General features: G+C 43.8%; 1 protein-coding gene across 2 annotated transcripts in view; it reads left to right on the top strand.

Moving 5' to 3' along the window:
• Positions 1-4,290: 4,290 nt before the first annotated feature.
• pik3cb (phosphatidylinositol-4,5-bisphosphate 3-kinase, catalytic subunit beta) overlaps positions 4,291-5,000 on the top strand; it is an 86,436-nt gene continuing 85,726 nt past the window's right edge. For both annotated transcript variants that reach the window (XM_083637911.1, XM_083637910.1), the window contains exon 1: positions 4,291-4,534. The gene's annotated coding sequence lies outside the window, so the exon portion shown is untranslated. The remainder of the gene's footprint in view (positions 4,535-5,000) is intronic.

Genomic DNA, 5,000 nt, shown 5'->3' with positions numbered 1-5,000 from the left:
GCGGAGATCACACAAAATTGCTTACTTGAGAAGAGCAACCACTAGCTGATCAAAACCATCTGCTGTATTTGTCTGTGCTGCCCCCTTGTGGCATGCGAATGGCTATTACACAGTTACAATGTGACTTGCCTCTTACCTCTTCCTGATGTCAGTTTCAGTGGATCCATGCCATACTGGTGCCAGGACCAACCTGGAAAGAACAGGACATGAACGTCAAAATGTTGAAAATGAATGAAACTCCCAAGTGAAGTTCTAAAGTGTTTCTTGTTTTTGTCTGAACTATTGCTATATTGTGCTGTATTGTGCTGTTTTCTGAGAAAAGTGAAAATGATAAGAATCAAGACAAATTGTCTATTAAATGTGTGATGGATAAAGATGCTAAACAGTGGTCTGAAGCAATGTCTATCAAGGTAAGAATGCCATGGCATTGCATTATAAACAGTTATTCATTCTTTCAGTGAGTATGGAGGACCACAGGTTAACCTTTATTTTAGTCTATCGAATGAGTTAACATTCTTAATTACATAGACTACTGTAGCAGGGAAATTGCATGTGTATAGCACACACACACACACACACACACACACACACACACACACACACACACACACACACACACACACACACACACACACACACACACACACACACACACACACACACACACACAGATGGGAACTCTGACACTAAAAGGTTTTGACTGAGCAGAAAGGCCAATATACAAATGTTTTCCATGCTGATAGTACTAATGTTAGTTTCAACAGTCTTAAACAATCTATTCTCAGATTAAGACACTTTTTGTGTTGGTTAATATTTTGGTCAATTTCAAAACAAAGAATTTGAATTTGTATTTTATGATAATGAAGGTAAGGGTTAAAGCAATACAAAACAGTCTCAAATCCGACCTCCCAGCCATGTCTGACCTTTGTCATTTCATTTTTTTTAAAGGCTTGAGACTTTCGAATCGAATATGTATCTTGAACTCTGGGCATTTATAGCAAGGACATTTCCCCCAGTTTGGTTAGGGCAAGTTGTGACACAGGAAAGCCAATGGTATAAATGACAATGTGAATAGTATTTTCCACCACATGGCATTACAAAACAATGGTTTTGTATCATATTTAAAGTGGAAAAACGTTGTTAAAGCCTTGTCAACACATTATGTCACTATACTTCTATAAAGTGTGAAGGTTAGCAGTTGCAACATACTGTGTGCTGACAACAACATGTCCTAAAATACTCCCATCATACAGGGTCAAGCTAGGTTTGGAAAAGTGTGGCACTTGCCATACCTTAGCCTAAGACAAATTAGATTGATAGCTTTTGATTGCCAGAAATATAGTGTATTTGGATGCAGTGTTTTACAAACACACACACACACACACACACACACACACACACACACACACACACACACACACACACACACACACACACACACACACACACACACACACACACACACACACACACACACACACACACACACACACACACACACACAAGGTCACTGTCAGCCCCTTGACATTTCAGTGTTATTTCAGCCCCTCCTATTCCCAACCAAACATACAGTCGATGTCCTAAGTATGACGTAATCTTAGGACCTGAGAGTGAGTAATCATACCCCAACTGATCACCAGAGGGCACCAAAGCGCATCAATTAATAATCACATACTCGGGTACTGCCTCCCGTATTTCATATTGAGAAATAAGCTAATGCATGAATTTAAAACTGTATAGGACGAATCAGCGTGGCGGCACTTGACACCCGGAAAGGCGGAACCCCGCAGCAGTTAATAGTATGAGTTGTGCCAAACAAACGTTAATATCTCAAAAACTATACATCACATCGCTTATATTTTGACATTCTGAGTGAGAGCAGAATTAGCACAAGAGTTTGATGTATAATATATGCATGTCGTGTTAAAGTTGTGTGAACGGTCGCAGTTTTTAAAATGTAAACAGAGTCAAGCCGGCTAGAGCAGACACTCATGCCTCGCGCCACTTGGGCTCCATAGGGTTCCATTGCCGTTGCCACCCAGTGACGCGGTTTGTTTACCGTTAGGCTACTCAGGTTAAAGTAGACTGCTTTGTGGGTGTACCGCCCTCTACAACCCTGGGGGCAACCACCACTCAGCTCTGTGCCAGCCCAACCGCCCCCAAATAGGATGCCAAATGTGACTCCGGTATCATGCTGTGCTGTTTCTACTCGCTTACATTTCATCTGCGGAGGAGGTTGGAGATTGATGGGGGGAATTTGGAAACCGTGTATTTCCGGGTGAAATCACGGCTCAGAAGTTTCGTGCCGGGCGGTGGTGCCTGTTGGTTGGTGGAGGAAAGCCGGTAGAGTTCCACCGCCAGGGCTGCAAGTTAGCCAGAGACAGATGGTAAGACCGGAAGATAGGTGATTCCGCCTTCAAAATAAAAGCTTTAAACTGTTACTTCCTTAAAGAGCATGGTGCAGATTGGAGACCACATTGCATTAATATGGCGGGGGGGGGGGGGGGGGGGGGTATATTAATAGGATTGTGGAAACGGGGGGGGGGGGGGGGGGGGGGTTGTTAAATCACACATAGCTGCATCTAGACTCGTTTTTGTAAACAGCAGGGGGCACTGTTCCTGAAATGCAACTGTAGGCTACACCTGTGATGTCAGGGATGCAAAGTAATCACATGTCGGTGACAGTCACATTTTTCATTCCAAAATTGCAGGATTTCTGAGTGGTTTTATGTCTGCCCTGGTATGTGTCACATTTTTCACTATCTTGCATTGTGCTCTTTGAAGTAAGTAGCTTGGATCCGTGATTGTTTCAGCTTGAAATGTGAGGGGGGGGGGGGGGGGTGTTTGTTGTAGCCTATATAGGTTACATGGTATTTTATGCATGAAACATCATAGTGAATTTTACTATGTAGCCTATTCAGATAGTGATAATGGAAAACATGTTGAAAATCAGAATTAAAAAGAAAGAAAATAAGTAATCACAGTGGAGATCCTAGCATAATAGGCATACTCACTCCTAATTACAGTAGCCCCATAACGTGACGCTGCTACTGTACTCCGAGATATTCTCGTACAGCAGTCAGCGTCACACAGCGTTCGAATCCTCAATAGATGGAAAACGCTGTTAAAAAAGCTCTCCTACCCGTATCCGACCTCCGATTGCAGATCCGAAGATATGATCGTCCGCCTAGTGAAGCCAGTAATTTAGCCGGCGCTGTTAAAATGATACTGCTTGTGTTAAACAACCGTTTAGAAGCAGTCTTTGCACAGCCTGCGCTGAATTTACTTACAGCAGGGTGTGTTTGATCTCACTATCATGGTGCACCGCTTGCACGCGGCGAGCAAACAACACATGCAGTCACACGGAGACGGCGGCTGTCAGTGATCTACGCAAATCCAGCGCACCTGGGAAGCAAAACATGTCATGAAATACTCAAACTCCCAAGGTTCCTGTCGGCACTAGGAAGCTTCTCCTGTCCTCAATACGGCACAGGCTGTGCAAAGACTGCTTCTAAACGGTTTGTTTCATGCAAGCAGTATCATTTTAACAGCGCCGGCTAAATTACTGGCTTCACTAGGCGGACTATCATATCTTCGGATCTGCAATCGGAGGTCGGATACGGGTAGGAGAGCTTTTTTAACAGCGTTTTCCATCTATTGAGGATTCGAACGCTGTGTGACGCTGACTGCTGTATGAGAATATCTCGGAGTACAGTAGCAGCGTCACGTTATGGGGCTAAATCCTTATGTGGGCTGCAGAATGGGTTGACACCCAAAATGGAATGAATGCCAAGAAGGGTCACCAGCCTCTTCACACAAGCTGCTGAACCTGCTGCACCCCAAACAGAGCCGACAAGGGAATTTACCCCTTTGGGGTGAATTAATAAAATTTAATTTTACCCTCACTTTCCTCCTTACCATGTCAAAAGTGAATCAGAAAAGAGAAAAAAGGAGCTTCTTGGATACTTATAGTAGTATAAGTATCCAAGAAGCTCCTTCTTTTCTGATTCACGTTTGGCCTGCTGAGCTTCCTTGTGCCACATTTTTGCTTTTTCCTCCTTACAATGCCCCCATTTCTTACTCTATCATATCAATAAAAGATAACTGCAAATTCTGCAACATGGGCTACTGGGGATTTTATTTTGAAGAATGTGAGCGGAAGCTGTATTGTTGTGTGATTGTGGCTGACTCGACGGTGTGACGGAGGGAGGAGGGGAGCAGAGAGATCTGAGGAGGAGAGAGAAGCAAGCCGAGGTGTTCACCTTCTGGAACAAACAGGAAGCAGGCAGCGCTCCTGTCCTCTGTCCTGACCATGGTCCTGAACTGACTGACTGACTGTCCACCTGCCAGGGCCAGTGTCCTGTGAAGACAGCCGGGCGAGGGCTACATGTGTCACGCAGATTTTGTTTTTTCTTACACCATTTTTTTTTACTCACCCTTGAAGACAGTCGCAGTGTTATCAACTTTCAGCTGGCTGTTCGTTCGGTATAACATCAGGCCCGTTGAACAACTTAAAGCCAGAGAGTGAGTTAAGGTAAGTCAAGTCCCTCCACTATTCATGTGTTGCTTTTTCGCTATTGTTTTGAGCCCAAAGTAGCGTACCGTTCGCTGTCGTGTGGTGACAACATCACGTCAAACTCCATTCAACAATCTGTCAATTTAATGTTGCCTTTCTTATCGGCAAATGTTCACCCGGTAGAACCTAACGTAAAACAACTTTAACGAATATACATGATCGACTCTTCAATTCGACATAGACCCAATCTCCCAAGCAGCGATTATTTAAGAAATAAATAACGTTAACGTTACAACTTTTAGGTTCGTGTGGTGTGTCCCCGTGCTCTTCCTCCACTGAAATGCGCCGTGGTGGGCGGCAGCAATCACTGTGTGAGCCGATTTTAAAGTTGAGATTTTATTGAAATAAAGTGCTGCTTCCTGTATCAGGTTTATGCCGAATTTAGTAGAGGACGATATTAGATTCATAAACCATCATTTAGTTA

This window comes from Poromitra crassiceps, assembly GCF_964638095.1.
Source record: "Poromitra crassiceps genome assembly, chromosome: 5".
NCBI lineage: Eukaryota > Metazoa > Chordata > Actinopteri > Beryciformes > Melamphaidae > Poromitra > Poromitra crassiceps.
The sequence above is the reverse complement of the archived record's forward strand: the minus strand, read 5'-3'. Positions and strand labels throughout refer to the sequence as shown.